This window comes from Solanum stenotomum, chromosome 12, assembly GCF_019186545.1.
Source record: "Solanum stenotomum isolate F172 chromosome 12, ASM1918654v1, whole genome shotgun sequence".
Lineage (NCBI taxonomy): Eukaryota > Viridiplantae > Streptophyta > Magnoliopsida > Solanales > Solanaceae > Solanum > Solanum stenotomum.
In genome coordinates, this window is record NC_064293.1 from 50,617,174 (window position 1) to 50,641,181 (window position 24,008).

The 24,008-nt window shown below is 34.6% G+C and overlaps 1 long non-coding RNA gene across 1 annotated transcript; it reads right to left on the minus strand.

Moving 5' to 3' along the window:
* Positions 1-498: 498 nt before the first annotated feature.
* LOC125849493 (uncharacterized) lies at positions 499-2,362 on the minus strand. Its single transcript, XR_007444647.1, has 3 exons — positions 2,276-2,362; positions 1,739-1,816; positions 499-564 (listed from the first exon to the last, which is right to left on the minus strand). It is a non-coding gene; the product is annotated as an uncharacterized LOC125849493 (long non-coding RNA).
* Positions 2,363-24,008: the final 21,646 nt, after the last annotated feature.

The window sequence follows — 24,008 nt, forward strand, 5'->3', positions numbered from 1 at the left end:
GATATTCGAACCCAAAATTACGATCATTTGAAGTTTCACCATATTAAAGATTGAAACTTAGAAAAAGTTGTTATATATTTATGTAACTATAAACGGTCATAACTTTGGCCTCACATGTCCGTTTGATTTGATTTTTTTTTAAAATTTGGTTATTTTTCTGAGATCTACGCGACTGTCACGACCCGATTTCTCAAGTCATGATGGCATCTACTATAACCCACCAGTAGGTAAGCCAACCTGTAACCCGAAACAACAAGTAATGAGTCTGAGGGTAGAAACTAAACAAGAGTAGGAAAATAACAATATAAACAGGCGGAAGCAACCCAAAAACATATATACAAATACAGATCCCTCCCAGAACCTGTAAGTCACTAGTACAGAGCTACTAACAAAATGAGTACAAGTCCCAAAAGTAGACAACAGAGACTGGACTGTCTCGAAAGGTAAAAGACAAGTCTATTTATACAGATGGAGACTGAAATAATACAAAACGTTGTGTGCTCACTCCCGTCTCCGGATCAGTCTGCTCCAAGCTCGATCAACGCTGGCTACTAGTGCCCGAACCTGCATCACGAAATAGACGCAGAGCGTAACATGAGTACCAAAACAATCGGTACCCAGTAGGCATCATAGGCCGACTGAACTTGAAAAGTAAAGGCAATATGAAAAGAATGAATAACACAAGCCGAAGTCAAGAACTAAAATCTAACTAACAAGTGAATGCACACGAGTGTACAAAGAACTAACTAAAGTAATCTATAAGCTAACTACACCTAACTGGGCCCCCATAAGCCCAGAAGGTACACTCGTGCGCAAGTTAAATAAAAACCCGAACGGACCCCTGACGAGTACACAAAATAACTAAAACTAAAGAGAATTGCATATGAGAACCCAAGAACGAAGAACACAAATCAGAACCTTAACCCTAATTAGTAAAATCTGACAGTACGGAGGCCGGACCTCGAACCGGATGCTCACAAGAAATACCTAAGTAACCAATCACAAGTAACAAGTATAAGAGGCCGGAGCTCTAACCGGATGCTCTATATAAGTAACTGGGAAATAGAGGCCGGAACTCTAATCGGATGCTCTATATAAGTAACTGGGCAATAGAGGCCGGAACTCTAACCGGATGCTCTATAAAGGTGCCAATGTAGCTGCTGAAAGAGTCCTAATCGATCCACACTCATAAATGTCCGTGGAACGCCGTCCATACTTAGCCAATCAATGTAAGTCCTTGGAACCAAATCGAAAATCCAATTCAAATCGCAAAGTAGAATTAGTGTCGCCGACGTAACTCATGAAGCCGTAACATCGGGGAAAAATAAGGATAAGTAAAGTTGGAGCAAGCATATCGCCTAGCTAAGGCCCAATCTATCAAACTCAAGTCTGCTACACCAGTCTACAGGGATCTAAGCCGGCCGAGCGACGTCGGGGCAAAACTAAGGCCTATCGGATCCGAATCATGTATTTCTAAGGCAAGCCCTAGTCAAACCTAAACTAAGGCCCAAATGCTTCAAATAAACAATAATTAAGCATGTAAGTACTCCATATAGCGAGGAGGGTCCATTGATAACACAAAGCATGCTCACAGTTACCCAATAATTCCCGAAATAGGCCGAAAACATGATTTCTTAACACCTATGCAAGATTCAACAACTACCCAACCCAAATCCCAACTAATCAACATGCATTCACATTCTCGAGCTCAATCTAAGAGAGGAAAACCGTAGCCTACCTGTAGGCCGATCACACGCGCTCCAAAATCACTCCTTCGGAGCTTTCCCTTTTCGAACGGTCTCGGAACGCTGCCCCGCTATCAAAATAGAGTCACAACGTTAATACGGTCGTTTAGACACCAAAATCACAACAAACGGAGACGGGTCAATTTTGGAGTCAAAACGGGAATCGTGAAACCCGCGCAGGAAATTCCGAAATTAACTCCAAAAGTGGGTCCTAACCAGTTCCCCCAGCTCATGTCCTAAAATGGGACACAATTCGGGGCTCGGGAACAACACAATATCAACATGCAACTAAAACCCAAATTTTCTCAAAAATTAGAAATGGGACAGCAGCTAATTCAGCGTATTTACCAAGAACGGGCGATCTACAGTAAAATCTGACAACACCACAATGTTCTCCTCGAAAAACCACTCAAGAAAGCCTCAAAAATCACTAAAATCGGATCTAAAATGGCTAAGCAAACAAGTCTAAAAAATTTCCAAAATCAAGCTCACAAAAAGAGGTCTGGCAGCAGGTATTTTTCGAAAATTACCTCAAACGGGGACTCCAAATCACTATCCGAGCTCACCAACACGTTGTCCTCGAAAAATCTCACAACTTAGCCTTTTGAATCACCCAAATCGGTTGAGAGATGAGGGTTTGAAGTTTTGGAATTTTTGCTGGTTTTTCTGCATTTATTGCAGAAATCCTACAATTTCCCAAAAACTTAAAAACTCCGACGGGGTGCTCCGAACTCATTCGGAACCCCGTGCACGCAAACGAGATATGCAACCATACCAAATTCGACAATCCAGACTCAACGGCGTAGTCAAAATTTCCACCAGAGGTCATTTCGATAAAAAGTGGATCCCACTTCCAAAAGCCCTTTTAAGTCAAAACCCACAAAAGGGCTCGGAAAGTTATCGAAAACCTCCAAACACAAAAGAAGGGTCAATCTAGACCAAACTCGACTTTTCGGAGCTAACCACGCTGACAGAATTCTCATTCGAGCGCGTTTACTCAGAATGTTGACCAAAGTCAAACTTAAGCTTAAACTTAAAGTTAAAACACCTAATCGCACCGACTCACACTGAAAACCTTGGGAGTCAAGACGACCATGCTACTAGCCTAAAATGACCCTTCCGGAGCTGATGGAATCGTCAGAATTGGATTCCGATGTCATCTTCTTGAACTTTTGATCGAAAATGATCGTTCAAGGTTCATAAGCTCCAAAACACAAAAACTCACACCAAGACCAAACGAACGACCAGGTGACCGAACTGTCAGTCCCAGCGAGTCATAAATGACTTGGGGTAGCTATAGGAACGCTCTAAACGACACAGAAGGCAAGACACATAAATGACCAAGAGGGTCATTACAGCGACCAAACTGCTATAAGACGGTTTGACTGAGACAATTTTTTGATAAACGCGTTTTTACTTATTCTATTTATGTAGAAATAGTAAGAAAAAAAAACTAAAAAATAAAAGAAAAGAGTTTAGTTTTTCAAATATATCTTGAAAAAATATGTAGAATCAAAAAATGAATTACGTCAAACGGATATTTGAGGCCAAAGTTACGATTATTTAAAGTTTCACCATATTAAAGATTGAAATTCAAAAAGAGTAGTTGTTTATTTATGTAACTTCAAACTGTCGTAACTTTGGCCTCGGATATCCGTTTGAAGATTTTTTTTTCATTATGGTTATTTTTCTGAGATCTACGCGACAAAACTGTCGTAAGTCGGTTTGACTGAGCCAATTTTTCGATAAACGTGTTTTACTTATATTATATAAATAGAAATATAATAAGAAAAAAAACTAAAGAATGAAAGAAAGGAGTTGAGTTTTTCAAATAGATCTCAAAAAAATATACATGATCAAAATAATAATTACGTCAAATGGATATTTGAGGCCAAAATTACGATCATTTGAAGTTTCACCATATTAAAGATTGAAACTCAAAAAAAGTTGTTGTATATTTATGTAACTTCAAACGGTCATAACTTTGGTCTCGAATGTCCGTTTGAGGAGATTTTTTTTGTGGTTATTTTTCTGAGCTCTACATTATCAAACTGCTGTAAGGCGGTTTAACTAATCCAATTTTTCGATAAACGTATTTTACTTATTTTATATAAGTAGAAATATAATAAGAAAAAAACTAAAAAATCAAATAAAGGAGTTGAGTTTTTCAAATAGATCTTGAAAAAATATGAAGAATAAAAAAAAGAATTACGTCAAACGGATATTCGAGCCCAAAGTTACGATCATTTGAAGTTTCATCATATTAAAGATTGAAACTGAAAAAAAGTAGTTATATATTTATGTAACTTCAAACGGTCATAACTTTGGCCTCACATGTCCGTTTGAGTAGATTTTTTTTTAAACTGGTTATTTTAACGAGATCTTCGTGACCAAACTGCCATAAGGCGGTTTGACTGAGCAAATTTTTCGATAAACGTATTTTACGTATTATATATAAGTAGAAATATAATAAGAAAAAACTAAAAAATAAAAGAAAGGAATTGACTTTTTCAAATAGATCTCGAAAAAATACGAAAAATCAAAAAAAGAATTACGTCAAATGGATATTTAATGCCAAAGTTACGATCATTTGAAGTTTCACCATATTAAATATTGAAACTCAAAAAAAGTAGTTGTATATTTATGTAACTTCAAACGGTGATAACTTTGGCCTCGGATGTCCGTTTAAGGAGATTTGTTTTAATATGGTTATTTTTCTGAGATCTACGCGACCAAACTGCCATAAGGCTGTTTGACTGAGCCAAATTTTTGATAAACTTTTTTTTTACTTATTCTTTATAAGTTGAAATATAATAAGAAAAAAAACCTAAAAAATAAAAGAAAGCTGTTGAGCTTTTCAAATAAATCTCAAAAAAATACGAAGAATCGAAAAAAGAATTACATCAAATGGATATTTGAGGCCAAAGTTACGATCATTTGAAGTTTCACCATATTAAAGATTGAAACTCAAAAAAAGTAGTTGTATATTTATGTAATTTCAAACGGTCCTATCTTTGGCTTCGGATGTCTATTTGAGGATTTTTTTTTTGAATTCTGTTAGTTTTTTGAGATCTATGTGACCAAACTAACGTAAGGCTGTTTGAATATGCCAATTTTTTGATAAACGTATTTTACTTATTCTATATAAATAGAAATATAATAAGAAAAAAAACTAAAAAATAAAAGAAAGGAGTTGAGTTTTACAAATAGATCTCGAAAAAATATGAATAATCAACAAAAGAATTACGTCAAACGGATAATCGACCCAAAGTTACGATAATTTGAAGTTTCACCATATTAAAGATTGAAAATAAAAAAAAGCAGTTATATATTTATGTAACTTCAAACGATCATAACTTTGGCCTTGGATGTCCGTTTGAGGATATTTTTTCTTTTAATCTGGTTATTTTCAGAGATCTATGCGACCAAATTGCTGTAAGACGGTTTGACTAAGCCAATTTTTCGATAAACGTGTTTGACTTATTCTTTATAACTAGAAATATAATAAGAAAAAAAACTAAAAAATAAAAGAAAGGAGTTGAGTTTTTCAAATAGATCTCGAAACTCATTTGAAGTTACGATAGAAAAAAGTAGTTGTATATTTATGTAATTTCAAACGGTCATAACTTTGGCCTCGGATGCCCGTTTGAGTAGATTTATTTTTTGAATCTGGTTATTTTTACGAGATCTACGCGACCAAACTGCCGTATGGCGGATTGACCAAGCCAATTTTTCGATAATCATCTTTTACTTATTCTATATAAGTTGAAATATAATAAGAAAAAAAAAACTAAAAAATAAAAGAAAGGAGTTGAGATTTTCAAATAGATGTCGAAAAAATAGATGAAATAAAAAAAAAAGTTGCGTCAAAAGGACATTCGAGTCAAAAGTTACGATCATTTAAAAAATTCAGCATCTTAAAGATTGAAGGTAGCTTTGAATTTTGAAAACTTCAAACGGCCATAACTCGGGTTTCGGATGTCCGTTTCAGGCAATTTTTTCTTTGAACTTGCATATTTTTTAGATATCTACGCAACCAAACTACCATAAGGAAGTTTGAGCGAGCCCATTTTACAAAAAATGCCTTTTACTCATTCTTATACGAGTAGAAGTATGAAGAAAAATAAAAAGAAAATTCAATTAAAGCGGATAGGTTTTTTAAATAGATCTCGAAAAAATATGAGGAATCAGAAAAAAATTGTGTCAAAAGGACATTCGAGTCAAAAGTTACGATCATTTGAAAATTCAGCATCTTAAAGATTGAAGGTAGCTGTGAATTTGGGAAACTTCAAACGGCCATAATTCGGGCTTCGAATGTCCGTTTTAGTCGATTTTTGTTTTGTACCTGCGTCTTTTTTTGATATCTACGCAACCGAACTACCGTATGACGGTTTGAGCGATCTTATTTTTCAAAAAACGCCTTTTACTCAATATTATACGAGTAGAAATATGATGAAAAAATAAAAAGGAAATTCAACTAAAGCGGATTGTTTTTTCAAATAGATCTCGAAAAAATATGAGGAATCAAAAAAAAGTTGCGTCAAAAGGACATTCGAGTCAAAAGCTACGATCATTTGAAAATTCAGCATTTTAAAGATTGAAGGTATCTGTGAATTTAGGAAACTTCAAACAGCCATAACTCGGGCTTCGGATGTCTGTTTCAGGCGATATTTTTTAACCTGCATATTTTTTTTGATATCTACGCAACCGAACTTCGGTAAGGCGGTTAGAGCAAGCCAATTTTTTCAAAAAATTCCTTTTACTCATTCTTATATGAGTAAAAATATTATGAAAAAATTAAAAGGAAATTCAATTAAAGCCGATGGGTTTTTCGAATAGATCTCGAAAAAATACGAGGAATCAAAAATAAAACTGCGTCAAAAGGACATTTGAGTCTAAAGTTACGATCATTTGAAAATTCAGCATCTTAAAGATTGAAGGTAGCTGTGAATTTGGGAAACTTCAAACGGCCATAACTCGGGCTTCGAATGTCCGTTTTAGTCGATTTTTGTTTTGTACCTGCGTATTTTTTTGATATCTACGCAACCGAACTACCGTATGACGGTTTGAGCGATCTTATTTTTCAAAAAACGCCTTTTACTCATTATTATACGAGTAGAAATATGATGAAAAAAGGAAATTCAATAAAAGCGGATTGTTTTTTCAAATAGATCTTGAAAAAATACGAGGATTAAAAAATGAAATTGCGTCAAAAGGACATTCGAGTCAAAAGTTACGATCATTTGAAAATTCAGCATCTTAAAGATTGAAGGTAGCTGTGAATTTGGGAAACTTCAAACGGCCATAACTCGGTCTTCGAATGTTCGTTTCAGGCAATTTTTTCTTTGAACCTGCATATTTTTTCGATATCTATGCAACCGAAGTACCGTAAGGCAGTTTGAGCGAGCCGATTTTACAAAAAATGCCTTTTACTCATTTTTATACAAATAGAAGTATGATGAAAAATAAAAAGAAAATTCAATCAAAGCGGATGGGTTTTTCAAATAGATCTTGAAAAAAATATGAGGAATAAAAAAAAAATTGCGTCAAAAGGACATTTGAGTCAAAAGTTACGATCATTTGAAAATTCAGCATCTTAAAGATTGAAGGTAGCTGTGAATTTGAGAAACTTCAAACGGTCATAAATCGGGCTTCGAATGTCCGTTTCAGGTAATCTTTTTTTGAACCTTCGTATTTTTTTGATACCTATGTAATCGAAGAACCGTAAGGAGGTTTGAGCAAACCGATTTTTCTAAAAACACCTTTTACTCATTATTATACGAGTAGAAATATGATAAAAAAATAGAAAGAAAATTCAATTAAAGCTGATGGGTTTTACAAATAGATCTCAAAAAAATACGAGGAATCAAAAGAAAAATTGCGTCAAAAGGACATTCGAGGCAAAAGTTACGATCATTTGAAAATTAAGCATCTTAAAGATTGAATGTAGCTGTGATTTTGGGAACTTCAAATGGCCATAACTCGGGCTTTGGATGTCAGTTTCAGGCGATTTTTTTATTGAACCTGCGTCTTTTTACGATATCTACGCAACCGAACTACCGTAAGGCGGTTTGAGCGAGCCAATTTTTCAAAAAATGCCTTTTACTCATTCTTATATGAATAGAAATATGATGAAAAAATAAAAAGGAAATTCAATTAAAGCAGATAGGTTTTACAAATAGATGTCGAAAAAATACGAGGGATCAAAAAGAAAATTGCGTCAAAAGGACATTCGAGTCAAAAGTTACGATCATTTGAAAATTCAGCATCTTAATGATTGAAGGTAGGTGTGAATTTGGAAAACTTCAAACGGCCATAACTCAGGCTTCGGATGTTCGTTTTAGGTGATTTTTTTTTGTGCCTTTGTATTTTTTTTATATCTACGCAACCGAACTACCTTAAGGCGGTTTGAGAGAGCCGATTTTTCAAAAAATGTCTTTTACTCATTCTTATACGAGTAAAAATATGATTAAAAAATATAAAGGAAATTCAATTAAATCGAATAGGTTTTTCAAATAGATCTTGAAAAAATACGAGGAATCAAAAAAAAATTACGTCAAAAGGACATTCGAGTCAAAAGTTATGATCATTTGAAAATTCAACATTTTAAAGATTGAAGGTAGCTGTGAATTTGGTAAACTTCAAACGGCCATAACTCGGGCTTCGAATGTCCGTTTCAGACGATTTTTTTTTACCTTCGTATTTTTGTGATGTCTACGCAACCGAACTTCCGTAAGGCGGTTTGAGCGAGCTGATTTTTTCAAAAAATTCCTTTTACTCATTCTTATATTAGTAGAAATATTATGAAAAATTAAAAGGAAATTCAATTAAAGCCGATAAGTTTTTCGAATAGATCAAGAAAAAATATGAGGAATCAAAATTAAAACTGCGTCAAAAGGACATTTGAGTCAAAAGTTACGATCATTTGAAAATTCAGCATCTTAAAGATTGAAGGTAGCTGTGAATTTGGGAAACTTCAAACGGCCATAACTCGGGCTTCGAATGTCCGTTTTGGTCGATTTTTGTTTTGTATCTGCGTATTTTTTTGATATCTACGCAACCGAACCACCGTATGACGGTTTGAGCGATCTTATTTTTCAAAAAACGCCTTTTACTCAATATTATACGAGTAGAAATATGATGAAAAAATAAAAAGGAAATTCAATTGAAGCGGATTATTTTTTCAAATAGATCTCGAAAAAAAATGAGGATCAAAAAACAAAATTACGTAAAAAGGACATTCGAGTCAAAAGTTACGATCATTTGAAAATTCAGCATCTTAAATATTGAAGCTAGTTGTGAATTTGGAAAACTTCAAACGGCCATAACTCGGGTTTTGTATGTCCGTATCAGGCAATTTTTTTTTGAACCTGCATATTTTTTCGATACTTACGCAACCGAACTACCTTAAGGCAGTTTGAGATGGCCAATTTTTCAAAAAACGCCATTTACTCATTCTTAGATGAGTAGAAATATGATGAAAAATAATAAGAAAATTCAATTAAAGCGGATGGTTTTTTCAAATAGATCCCGAAAAAATATGAGGGATCAAAAATAAAATTGCGTCAAAAGGACATTCGAGTCCAAAGTTACGATCATTTGAAAATTCAGCATCTTAAAGATTGAAGGTAGCTGTGAATTTGGGAAACTTCAAACGGCCATAACTCGGGCTTCGAATGTCCATTTTAGTCGATTTTTGTTTTGTATCTGCGTATTTTTTTGATATCTACGAAACCGAACTACCGTATGACGGTTTGAGCGATCTTTTTTTTCAAAAAATGCCTTTTACTCAATATTATACGAGTAGAATATGATGAAAAAATAAAAAGGAAATTCAATTAAAGCGGATTGTTTTTTCAAATAGATCTCGAAAAAATACGAGGATTAAAAAACAAAATTGCGTAAAAAGGACATTCGAGTCAAAAGTTACGATCATTTGAAAATTCAGCATCTTAAATATTGAAGTTAGCTGTGAATTTGGAAAACTTCAAACGGCCATAACTCGGGCTTTGTATGTCAGTATCGGGCAACTTTTTGTTTGAACTTGCGTATTTTTTTGATATCTACGCAACCGAACTACCTTAAGGCGGTTTGAGATGGCCGATTTTTCAAAAAATGCCATTTACTCATTCTTAGATAAGTAGAAATATGATGAAAAATAATAAGAAAATTCAATCAAAGCGGATGGTTTTTTCAAATAGATCTCGAAAAAATATGAGGAATAAAAAAATTGCATCAAAAGGACATTCGAGTCAAAAGTTACGATCATTTGAAAATTCAGCATCTCAAAGATTGAAGGTAGCTGTAAATTTGGAAAACTTCAAATGGCCATAACTCGGGCTTCAGATGTCTGTTTCAGGCGATTTTTTTTAAACCTGCGTATTTTTTCAATATCTACGCAACCGAACAAACCTAACCCGGTTTGAGCAAGCCAATTTTTCTAAAAACCCCTTTTATTCATTCTTATACGAGTAGAAATATGATGTAAAAATAAAAAGGAAATTCAATTAAAGCGAATGGGTTTTTCAAATAGATCTCGAAAAAATATGAGGAATCAAAAACAAATTGCGTCAAAAGGACATTCGAGTGAAAAGTTACGATCATTTGTAACATCAGCATCTTAAAGATTGAAGGTAGCTGTGAATTTGGAATTCAAACGGCCATAACTCGGGCTTCGGATGTCCGTTTCAATCGATTTTTTTTGTACCTTTGTATTTTTTCGATATCTACGCAACCGAAATACCGTAAGGCGGTTTGAGCGAGCTTGTATTTCAAAAAACGCCTTTTACTCATTCTTATACGAGTAGAAATATGATAAAAAAATAAAAAGGAAATTCAATTAAAATGGATGGATTTTTCAAATAGATCTCGAAAAAATACGAGAAATAAAAAAAAATGCGTCAAAAGGACATTCGAGTCAAAAGTTACGATTATTTGAAAATTCAGCATCTTATAGATTGAAGGTAGCTGTGAATTAGGGAAACTTCAATCGGCCATAACTCGGGCTTCAGATGTCTGTTTCAGGCAATTTTTTTTTTGAACCTGTGTATTTTTTTGATATCTACGCAACCGAACTACTGTAAGGCGGTTTGAGCTAGCCGATTTTTCAAAAAAGCCTTTTACTCATTTTTATATGAGTAGAAATATGATGAATAAATAAATAAAAAATTCAATCAAATCGGATGGGTTTTTCAAATGTATCTCAAAAAATAGGAGGTGTCAAAAAAAAATTGCGTCAAAAGGACATTCGAGTCAAAAGTTACGATCATTTGAAAATTCAGTATCTTAAAGATTGAAGGTAGCTGTGAATTTGGGAAACTTCAAATGGCCATAACTCGGGATTTGGATCTCCGTTTTAGGCGATTTTTTTTGAATCTGCGTATTTTTTCGATATCTACGTAACCGAACTACCGTGAGGAGGTTTGAGCGAGCCGATTTTATAAATAATGCGTTTTACTCATTCTTATACGAGTAGAAATATGATGAAAAGTAAAAAGAAAATTCAATTAAAGTAGATGGGTTTTTCAAATAGATCTCGAAAAAATATGAGGAATCAAAAAAAAAATTGCGTCAAAAGGACATTCGAGTGAAAAGTTACGATCATTTGTAAATTCAGCATCTTAAAGATTGAAGGTAGCTGTGAATTTGAAAAACTTCAAACGGCCATAACTCGGGCATCGAATGTCCGTTTCAGTCGATTTTTTTTCTGTGCCTCTGTATTTTTTCGATATCTACGCAACCGAAATACCGTAAGGCGGTTTGAGCGAGCTTATATTTCAAAAAACGCCTTTTACTCATTCTTATACGAGTAGAAATATAATGAAAAAATAAAAAGGAAATTCAATTAAACTGGATGGATTTTTCAAATACATCTCGAAAAAATACGAGAAATAAAAAAAATGCATCAAAAGGACATTCGAGTTAAAAGTTATGATCATTTGAACATTCAGCATCTTATAGATTGAAGGTAGCTGTGAATTTGGGAAACTTCAATCGGCCATAACTTGGGCTTCGGATGTCCGTTTCAGGCAATTTTTTTTTGAACCTGTGTATTTTTTCGATATCTACGTAACCGAACTACTGTAATGCGGTTTGAGCTAGCCGATTTTTCAAAAAACGCCTTTTACTCATTCTTATACGAGTAGAAATATGATGAATAAATAAATAAAAAATCAATTAAATCGGATGGATTTTTCAAATATATCTCAAAAAATACGAGGTAACAAAAAAAATTACGTCAAAAGGACATTCGAGACAAAAGTTACGATCATTTGAAAATTCAGCATCTTAAAAATTTAAGGTAGCTGTGAATTTGGTAATCTTCAAATGGCCATAACTCGGGCTTTGGATCTCCGTTTCAGGCGATTTTTTTTTTGAACCTGCGTATTTTTTTGATATCTACGCAACCAAACTACCGTAACGAGGTTTGAGCGAGCCGATTTTATAAAAAATGCGTTTTACTCATTCTTATACGAGTAGAAATATAATGAAAAATAAAAAAAAAATTCAATTATAGCAGATGGGTTTTTCAATTAGATCTCGAAAAAATATGACGAATAAAAAAAAATTGCTTTAAAAGGACATTCGAGTCAAAAGTTACGATAATTTGAAAATTCAGCATCTTAAAGGTTGAAGGTAGCTGTGAATTTGAGAAACTTCAAACGGCCATAACTCGGGCTTCGTATGTCCGTTTCAGGCAATTTTTTTTGAACCTGCATATTTTTTCGATATCTACGCAACTGAACTACAATAAGGCGGTTTGAGTTAGCCGATTTTTCGAGGAACGCCTTTTACTCATTCTTAGACGAGTAGAAATATGATGAAAAAATAAAAAGGATATTAGATTAAAGCAGATGGGTTTTTCAAATAGATCTAAAAAAAATACGAGGAATCAAAAAAAAAATGCGTCAAAAGGAAATTCGAGTCAAAAGTTATGATCATTTGAAAATTCAGCATCTTAAAGATTGAAGGTAGCTATGAATTTGGGAAACTTCAAACGTCCATACCTCCGGCTTTGGAGGTTCGTTTCAGTCAACTTATTTTTGATCGTGCGTATTTTTTCGACATCTACGCAACCGAACTACCGTAAATCGGTTTGAGCTAGCCGATTTTTCAAAAAAAGTGTTTTACTCATTCCTAGACGAGTAGAAATATGATGAAAAATAAAAAGAAAATGCAATCAAAGAGTATGGGTTTTTCAAATAGATCTCAAAAAAATATGAGGAATCAAAAAAAAAATTGCGTCAAAAGAACATGCGAGTCAGATGTTACGATAATTTGAAAATTCAGCATCTTAAAGATTGAAGGTAGCTGTAAATTTGAGAAACTTCAAACGGCCATAACTCGGGTTTCGGATGTCCGTTTCAGGCGATTTTTTGTTTGAACCTGAGTATCTTTCGATATCTACGAAACCGAAGTACAGTAAGGCGATTTGAGCGTGCCGATTTTTCAAAATACGCCTTTTACTCATTCTTTGACGAGTAGAAATATGATGAAAAATAAAAAGAAATTCAATTTAAGCGGATGGGTTTTTCAAATGGATCACAAAAAAATCCGAGGAATAAAAAAAATTGCGTCAAAAGGACATTCGAGTCAAAAGTTACGATCATTTGAAAATTCAGCATCTTATAGATTGAAGGTAGCTGTGAATTTGGGAAACTTCAATCGGCCATAACTCAGGCTTCGGATGACCGTTTCAGGCGATTTTTTTTGAACCTGCGTATTTTTTCAATATCTACGTAACCGAACTACTGTAAGGCGGTTTGAGCTAGCCGATATTTCAAAAAACGCCTTTTACTCATTCTTATACGAGTAGAAATATGATGAAAAAATAAAAAAAAAATTCAATTAAATCGGATGGGTTTTTAAAATATATCTCAAAAAATACGAGGTATCAAAAAAAAATTGCGTCAAAAGGACATTCGAGTCAAAAGTTACGATCATTGGAAATTCAGCATCTTAAAGATTGAAGGTAGCTGTGAATTTGGGAAACTTCAAATGGCCATAACTCGAGCTTTGGATCTCCGTTTCAGGCGATTTTTTTTGAACCTGCGTATATTTTCGATATCTACGCAACCGAACTATCGTAAGGAGGTTTGAGCGAGCCGATTTTATAAAAAATGTGTTTTACTCTTTCTTATACGAGTAGAAATATAATGAAAAATAAAAAGAAAATACCATTAAAGAAGATGGTTTTTTCAAATAGATCTAAAAAAAATATGAGGAATCAAAATAAAATTGCGTCAAAAGGACATTCGAGTCAAAAGTTACGATAATTTGAAAATTCAGCATCTTAAAGATTGAAGGTAGCTATGAATTTGAGAAACTTCAAACGGCCATAACTCGGGCTTCGGATGTCCGTTTCAGGCAATTTTTTTTGAACCTGTGTATATTTTCGATATCTATGCAACTGAACTACCATAAGGCGGTTTGAAGGAGCCGACTTTTTGAGGAACGCCTTTTACTCATTCTTAAACGAGTAGAAATATGATGAAGAAATAAAAAGGATATTTAACTAAAGAGGATGGGTTTTTCAAATAGATCTTGAAAAAATACGAGGAATCAAAAAAAAATTGCGTCAAAAGGACATTCGAGTCAAAAGTTACGATCATTTGAAATTCAGCATCTTAAAGATTGAAGGTAGCTGTGAATTTGGGAAACTTCAAACGGCCATAACTCGGGCTTTGGAGGTCCGTTTCAGTCAATTTTTTTTTGAACGTGCATATTTTTTTGATATCTACGCAACCGAACTACCGTAAATTGGTTTGAGGAAGCTGATTTTTCAAGAAATGCCTTTTACTTATTTCTAGACGAGTAGAAATATGATGAAAGATAAAAAGAAAATTCAATCAAAGAGGATGGGTTTTTCAAATAGATCTCGAAAAAATATGAGGAATCAAAAAAAAAATTGCGTCAAAAGGACATGCGAGTCAGATGTTACGATAATTTGAAAATTCAGCATCTTAAAGATTGAAGGTAGCTGTGAATTTGAGAAACTTCAAACAGCCATAACTCGAGTTTCAGATGTCCGTTTCAGGTTATTTTTTGTTTGAACCTGCGTATCTTTCGATATCTGCGAAACCGAAGTACCATAAGGCGGTTTGAGCGTGTCGATATTTCAAAATACGCCATTTACTCATTCTTATACGAGTAGAAATATGATGAAAAATAAAAAAGAAATTCAATCAAAGCGGATGGGTTTTTCAAATAGATCTCGAAAAAATTCGAGGAATCAAAAAAAAAATTGCGTCAAAAGGACATTCGAATCAAAAGTTACGATCATTTGAAAATTCAGTATCTTAAAGATTGAAGGTAACTGTGAATTTGGGAAGCTTCAATCGGCCATAACTCGAGCTTCGGATGTTCGTTTCAGGCGATTTTTTTTGAACCTGCGTATTTTTTCGATATCTTCGCAACCGAACTTTTGTAAGGCAGTTTGAGCTAGCCGATTTTTCAAAAAACGCCTTTTACTCATTCTTATACAAGTAGAAATATGATGAAAAAATAAAAAGAAATTCAATTAAACTGGATGGATTTTTCAAATAGATCTCGAAAAAATACGAGGAATAAAAATGCGTCAAAAGGACATTCGATTCAAAAGTTACGATCATTTTAAAATTCAGCATCTTAAAGTTTGAAGGTAGCTGTGAATTTGGGAAACTTCAATCGACCGTAACTCGGGCTTCGGATGTCCGTTTCAGGCAATTTTTTCTTTGAACCTGCATATTTTTTCGATATCTATGCAACCGAACAACCTTAAGGCGGTTTGAGCTAGCCGATTTTTCATAAAACGCCTTGTACTCATTCTTATATGAGTAGAAATATGATGAAAAAAAAAGGAAATTCAATTAAATCGGATGGGTTTTTCAAATATATCTCAAAAAATACGAGGTATCGAAAAAAAAGTTGCGTCAAAAGGACATTCGAGTCAAAAGTTACGATCATTTGAAAATTCAGCATCTTAAAGATTGAAGGTAGCTGTGAATTTGGAAAACTTCAAACGGCCATAACTCGGGCTTTAAATCTTCATTTCAGGCGATTTTTTTCTAACCTGCGTATTTTTTCGATATATACGTAACCAAACTATCGTAAGGAGGTTTGAGCGAGCCGATTTTATAAAAAATGCGTTTTACTCATTTTATACGAGTAGAGATATGATGAAAAATAAAAAGAAAATACCATTAAAGAAGATGATTTTTTCAAATAGATCTCAAAAAAATATGAGGAATCAAAAAAAAATTGGGTCAAAAGGACATTCGAGTCAGATGTTACGATAATTTGAAAATTCAGCATCTTAAAGATTGAAGGTAGCTGTGAATTTGAGAAACTTCAAACGGCCATAACTCGGGTTTCGGATGTCCGTTTCAGGCAATTTTTTATTTTAGCCTGCGTATTTTTTGATATCTACGCAACCGAAGTATCGTGAGGCGGTTTCAGCGAGCAGATTTTTATAAATACACCTTTTACTCATTCTTAGACGAGTAGAAATATGATGAAAAATAAAAAAGAAATTTAATTAAAGCGGATGGCTTTTTCAAATAGATCTCAAAAAAATCCGAGGAATCAAAAAAAAAATTGCGTCAAGAGGACATTCGAGTCAAAAGTTACGATCATTTGAAAATTCAGCATCTTAAAGATTGAAAGTAGCCGTGAATTTAGGAAACTTCAATCGGCTATAACTCGAGCTTCGATTGTCCGTTTCAGGCGATTTTTTTTTGAACCTGCATATTTTTTTGATATCTACGTAACCGAACTACCGTAAGGCGGTTTGAGCTTGCCGATTTTTCAAAAAACGCCTTTTACTCATTCTTGTATGAGTAGAAATATGATGAAAATATAAAAAGGAAATTCTATTAAAGAGGATGAGTTTTTCATATATATCTCAAAACAATACGAGGAATCAAAAAAAATATTGCGTCAAAAGGTCATTCGAGTCAAAAGTTATGATCATTTGAAAATTCAGCATCTTAAAGATTGAAGGTAGCTGTGAATTTGGGAAACTTCAAACGGCCATAACTCGGGCTTTGGATGTCCGTTTCAGGCGATTTTTTGTTTGAACTTGCGTATTTTTTTGATATCTACGCAACCGAACTACCGTAAGGCGGTTTGAGCGAGCGAATTTTACAAAAAATGCCTTTTACTCATTCTTATACGAGTAGAAATATGATGAAAAATAAAAAGAAAATTCAATTAAAGCGGATGGGTTTTTCAAATAGATCTTGAAAAAATATGAAGAATAAAAAAAATGCATCAACAGGACATTTGAGTCAAAAGTTACGATAATTTGAAAATTCAGTATCTTAAAGATTGAAGGTAGCTGTGAATTTGAGAAACATCAAACGGCCATAACTCGGGCTTCGGATGTCCGTTTCAGATGATTTTTTTTAACCGGTGTATTTTTCGATATCTACGCAACCGAACTACCGTATAGCGGTTTGAGCGAGCCAATTTTTCAGAAAATGTCTTTTACTCATTCTTATATGAGTAGAAATATGATGAAAAAATAAAAAGAAAATTCTATTAAAGCGGATGGGTTTTTCAAATAAATCTAGAATAAATACGAGGAATAAAAAAAAATTACGTCAAAAGTACATTTAAGTCAAAAGTTACGATTATTTGAAAATTCAGCATCTTAAAGATTGATGGTAGCTTTGAATTTGGGAAACTTCAAACGGCCATAACTCGGGCTTTGGTTGTACGTTTCAGGCAATTTTTTTGATATCTAGGCAACCGAACTACCGTAAGGCGGTTTAAGTGAGCCGATTTTAAAAAAAAATGTCTTTTACTCGTTCTTATACGAGTAGAAATATGATAAAAAATAAAAAGAAAATTCAATTAAAGCGGATGGGTATTTCAAATAGATCTTGAAAAAATATGAGGAATCAGAAAGAAAATTGCGTCGAAAGGACATTAGAGTCAAAAGTTACGATAATTTGAAAATTCAGCATCTTAAAGATTGAAAGTAGCTGTGAATTTGAGAAACTTCAAACGGCCATAACTCGGGCTTAGGATGTCCATTTCAGGCTATTTTTATTTTGAACCTGCGTATTTTTTTGATATCTACCCAACCGAACTACCGTAAGGCGGTTTGAGCGAACTGATTTTTCAAAAAATGTCTTTTACTCATTCTTAGACGAGTAGAAATATGATGGAAAAATAAAAAGGAAATCCAAATAAAGGGGATGGGTTTATCAGAAAGATCTCGAAAAAATACGAGTATACAAAAAAAAAATTGAAGGTAACTTTGAATTTATGAATCTTCAAACGCCCATAACTCTGGCCTCGGGTGTCCGTTTCAGGCGATTTTTTTTTAATCCGCGTATTTTTTTGAGATCTACGCAACCAAACTTCCTAAAGGCAGTTTGCGCGAGCCGATTTTTCCAAAAACACCTTTTACTGATTCTTGTACGAGTAGAAATATGACGAGAAACAAAAAGGAAATCCAAAGAAAGGAGATGGGTTTTTCGAATAGATCTCGAAAAAATACGAGGATTCAAAAAAATAATTGCGTCAAACGGACGTTCGAGCCCAAAGTTACGACCATTTGAAATTCAGCATCTTAAAGGTTGAAGGTAGCTTTGAATTTATCAAACTTCAAACGGCCAAAACTCGGGCCTCGGGTGTCCGTTTCAGGCGATTTATTTTTCGAATCCGCGTATTTTTTTGAGATCTACGCTACTAAACTGCCTAAAGGCGGTTTGCGCATGCCAATTTTCCAAAAATCGCATTTTACTGATTCTTATAGGAGTAGAAATATGATGAAAAAAATAAAAAGGAAATTCAAATAAAGGGGATAGGTTTATCAGAAAGATCTCGAAAAAATACGAGTATTCAAAAAAAAAATTGCGTCAAATTGACGTTCGAGTCCAAAGTAACGACCATTTGAAATTCAGCATCTTAAAGGTTGAAGGTAGATTTGAATTTATGAAATTTCAAACGACCATAACTTGGGCCTCGGGTGTCCGTTTCAGGTGATTTGTTTTTTTAGCCGCGTATTTTTTCGAGATCTACTCAACCAAACTGCCTAAAGGCGGTTTGCGCGAGCCGATTTTCCCAAAAATGGTTTTTATTGATTTTTATACGAGTAGAAATATGATGAAATAAATAAAAGATAATTCAAATAAAGGGGATGGGTTTATCAGAAAGATCTAAAAAACATACGAGTATTCAAAAAAAATTGCGTCAAACGGACATTCGAGCCGAAAGTTACGACCATTTGAAATTCAGCATCTTAAAGGTTGAAGGTAGCTTTGAATTTATGAAAACTTCAAACGGCCATAACTCGCGCCTCGGCTGTCCGTTTCACGCAATTTTTATTTTGACTCAACATATTTTTTTGAGATCTACGCTACGCGTGCCGATTTTTCCAAAAATGCATTTTACTAATTCTTATACGAGTAGAAATATGATGAAAAAATAAAAGAAAATTCAAACAAAGGGAATGGGTTTATCAGAAAGATCTCAAAAAAATACGAGTATTCAAAAAAAAATTTGCGTCAAACGGACGTTCGAGCTGAAAGTTACAACTTTTTGAAATTCAGCATTTTTAAAGTTGAAGGTAGCTTTGAATTTATGAAACTTCAAACGGCCATAACTCGGGCCTTGGGTGTCCATTTCATGCGATTTTTTTTTGAATCCGCGTATTTTTTTGAGATCTACGCAACCAAACAGCCTAAAGGCGGTTTGCTCGTGCCGATTTACTTAAAAATGCCTTTTACTGATTCTTATACGAGTAGAAATATGATAAAAAAATAAAAGGAAATTAAAACCAAGGGGATGGGTTTTTCAGAAAGATCTCGATAAAATACGAGGATTCAAATAAAAATTGCGTCAAACGGAAGTTCGAGCCGAAAGTTACGACCATTTGAAATTCAGCATCTTAAAGGTTGAAGGTAGCTTTGAATTTATAAAACTTCAAACGGCCATAACTTAGGCCTTGGGTGTCCGTTTTAGGCGATTTTTTTTGAATCCGCGTAATTTTTCGAGATCGAGGCAACCAAACTGCCTAATGGCAGTTTGCGCGTGTCAATTTTCCAAAAAATGCATTTTACTGATTCTTATACGAGTAGAAATATGATGAATAAATAAAAGGAAATTCAAATAAAGGGGATGGGTTTATCAGAAAGATCTCGAAGAAATACGAGTATTCAAAAAGAAATTGCGTCAAACGGACTTTCGAGCCCAAAGTTACGACCATTTGAAATTCCGCATCTTAAAGGTTGAAGGTAGATTTGAATTTATGAAATTTCAAACGGCCATAACTTGGGCCTCGGGTGTCCGTTTCAGGCGATTTTTTTTTGAATCCGTGTATTTTTTCGAGATCTACGTAATCAAACTGCCTAAAGGAGGTTTGCGCGTATTGATTTTCCCAAAAATGCATTTTACTGATTTTTATACGAGTAGAAATATGATGAAAAAAATAAAAGGAAATTCAAATAAAGGGGATGGGTTTATCAGAAAGATCTCAAAAAAACACGAGTATTCGAAAAAAAATTGCGTCAAACGGACGTTCGAGTCGAAAGTTACGACCATTTGAAATTCAGCATCTTAAAGGTCGAAGGTAGCTTTGAATTTATGAAACTTCAAACGGCCATAACTCGGGCCTCGGGTGTCCGTTTCAGGCGATTTTTTTTGAATCCGTGTATTTTTTCAAGATCTAAGCAACCAAACTGGCTAAAGGCGGTTGGCGCATGTCTATTATCCCAAAAACGGCTTATACTGATTCTTATATGAGTAGAAATATGATTAAAAAAATTAAAGGAAATTCAAATAAAGGGGATGGGTTTATCAGAAATATCTCAAAAAAATACGAGTATTCAATAATAAAATTGCGTCAGACGAACGTTCGAGCCGAAAGTTATGACCATTTGAAATTCAGCATCTTAGAGGTTGAAAGTAGCATTGAATTTATGAAACTTCAAACGACCATAACTCGAGCCTCGGCTGTCCGTTTCAGGCGATTTTTTTATTGAATCCGCGTATTTTTTTGAGATCTACGTAATCAAACTGCCTAAAGGCGGTTTACACATGTCGATATTTCCAAAAACATATTTTACTAATTCTTATTCGAGTAGAAATATGATGAAAAAAATTAAAGGAAATTCAAATAAATGGGACGGGTTTATCAGAAATATCTCAAAAAAATACGAATATTCAAAAAAAAATTTGCGTCAAACGGACGTTCGAGCCCAAAGTTACGACCATTTGAAATTCAGTATCTTAAAGGTCGAAGGTAGCTTTGAATTTATGAAACTTCAAACGGCCATAACTCGGGCCTCGGGTGTCCGTTTCATGCGATTTTTCTTTTGAATCCGCGTATTTTTTGAAATCTATGCAACTAAACTGCCTAAAGGCGGTTTGCGCGTTCCAATTTTCCAAAAAATGCATTTTACTGATTCTTATAGGAGTAAAAATATGATGAAAAAAATTAAAGGAAATTCAAATAAAGGGGATGGGTTCAACAGAAAGATCTCGAAAAAATACGAGTATTCAGAAAAAAAATTGCGTCAAATTGACGTTCGAGCCCAAAGTTACAACCATTTGAAATTCAGCATTTTAAAGGTTGAAGGTAGCTTTGAATTTATGAAACTCCAAACGGCCATAACTCGGGCCTCGGGTGTCCATTTCAGGCGATTTTTTTTTGAATCCACGTATTTTTTTGAGATCTACGCAACCAGACTGCCTCAAGGCGTTTTGCCCGTGCCGACTTTTCCAAAAACGCCTTTTACTAATTCTTATACGAGTAGAAATATGATGAAAAAAATAAAAGGAAATTCAAATAAAGGGGATGGGTTTTTCAGAAAGATCCCAAAAAAATACGTGGATTCAAAAATAGAATTGCGTCAAACGGACGTTCGAGCCGAAAGTTACGACCATTTGAAATTCAGCATCTTAAAGGTTGAAGGTAGCTTTGAATTTATGAAACTTCAAACGGCCATAACTCGGGCCTCGGGTGTCCGTTTCAGGCGATTTTTTTTTGAATCCATGTATTTTTTCGAGATCTATGCAACCAAACTGCCTAAGGGCGGTTTGCGTGTGCCGATTTTCCCAAAAATGTTTTTTACAGATTCTTATACGAGTAGAAATATGGTGAAAGAAATGAAAGGAAATTCAAATAAATGGATGGGTTTTTCAGAAAGATCTCAAAAAAATACGAGGATTCAAATTTTTTTTTGCGTCAAACGGACGTTCGAGCCGAAAGTTACGACTTTTTGAAATTCAGCATCTTAAAGGTTGAAAGTTGATTTGAATTTTTGAAACTTCAAAGGGCCATAACTCGGGCCTCGGTTGTCCGTTTCAGGCGATTTTTTTTTTGAATTTGCGTATTTTTTTGAGATCTACGCAACCAAACTACCTAAAGGTGGTTTGCGCATGTCGATTTTTCCAAAAATGCCTTTAACTGATTCTTACGCGAGCCGAAATATGATGAAAAAAATAAAAGGAAATTCAGACAGAGGCGATAGGTCATTCAGATAGACCTCAAAAAAATACGAGGATTCAAAAAAAAGATTGCGTCATACGGAAGTTCTAGCCGAAAGTTACGGCCATTTGAAATTCAGCATCTTAAAGGTTGAAGGTGGCTTTGAATTTAGGAAACTTCAAACGGCCATAACTCGGGCCTCGGGTGTCCGTTTCAGGCGATTTTTTTCTTGAATCCGCGTATTTTTTTGAGATCTATGCAACCAAACTGCCTAAAGGAGGTTTGCGCGTACCGATTTTCCCAAAAACACCTTTTACTGATTCTTATGCGAGCCGAAATATGATGAAAAAAATAAAAGGAAATTCAGACAGAGGAGGATTGGTTATTCAGATAGATCTCAAAAAAATACGAGGATTCAAAAAAAAGATTGCGTCAGACGGACGTTCGAGCCGAATGTTACGGCCATTTGAAATTCAGCATCTTAAAGGTTGAAGATGGCTTTGAATTTAGGAAACTTCAAACGGCCATAACTCGGGCCTCGGGTGTCCGTTTCAGGAGATTTTTTTTTGAATCCGCGTATTTTTTCGAGATCTACGAAACCAAACTTCCTAAAGGAGGTTTGCGCGTGTCGACTTTCCCAAAAACGCCTTTTACTGATTCTTACGCGACCCGAAATATGATGAAAAAAATAAAAGGAATTTCAGACAGAGGAGGATTAGTCATTCAGATAGATCTCGAAAAAATACGAGGATTCAAAAAAAAGATTGTGTCAGACGGACGTTCGAGCCGAAAGTTACGGCCATTTGAAATTCAGCATCTTAAAGGTTGAAGGTGGCTTTGAATTTAGGAAACTTCAAACGGCCATAACTCGGGCCTCGGGTGTCCGTTTCAGGCGATTTCTTTTTGATTCCGCGTAATTTTTGAGATCTAAGCAACGAAACTGCCTAAAGGCGGTTTGCGCGTTCCGATTTTCCCAAAAACGCCTTTTACTGATTCTTACGCGAGCCGAAATATGATGAAAAAAATAAAAGGAAATTCAGACAGAGGAGATGGGTCATTCAGATAGATCTCGAAAAAATACGAGGATTCAAAAAAAAGATTGCGTCAAACGGATGTTGGAGCCGAAAGTTATGGCCATTTGAAATTCAGCATTTTAAAGGTTGAAGGTGGCTTTGAATTTAGGAAATTTCAAACGGCCATAACTCGGGCCTCGGGTGTCCGTTTCAGGCGATTTCTTTATTGAATTCGCGTATTTTTTCGAGATCTACGAAACCAAACTGCCCAAAGGTGGTTTGCGCCTGCCAATTTTCCCAAAAACGGCTTTTACTGATTCTTACGCGAGCCGAAATATTCTGAAAAAAATAAAAGGAAATTCAGATAGAGGCGATGTGTCATTCAGATAGATCTCGAAAAAATACGAGGATTCAAAAAAAAGATTGCGTCAAACAGACGTTCGAGCCGAAAGTTACGGCTATTTGAAATTCAGCATCTTAAAGGTTGAAGGTGGCTTTGAATTTAGGAAATTTCAAAGGGTCATAACACGGGCCTCGGGTGTCCGTTTCAGGCGATTTTTTTTGAATCTGCATATTTTTTCGAGATCTACGCAACCAAACTGCCTAAAGACGGTTTGCGCGTGCCGATTTTCCCAAAAATGCCTTTTACTGATTCTCAGGCGAGCCGAAATATGATGAAAAAAATAAAAGGAAATTCAGACAGAGGAGATGGGTCATTCAGATAGATCTCAAAAAAATACGAGGATTCAAAAAAAAGATTTCGTCAAACGGACGTTCGAGCCGAATGTTACGACCCTTTGAAATTCAGCATCTTAAAGTTTGAAGGTGGCT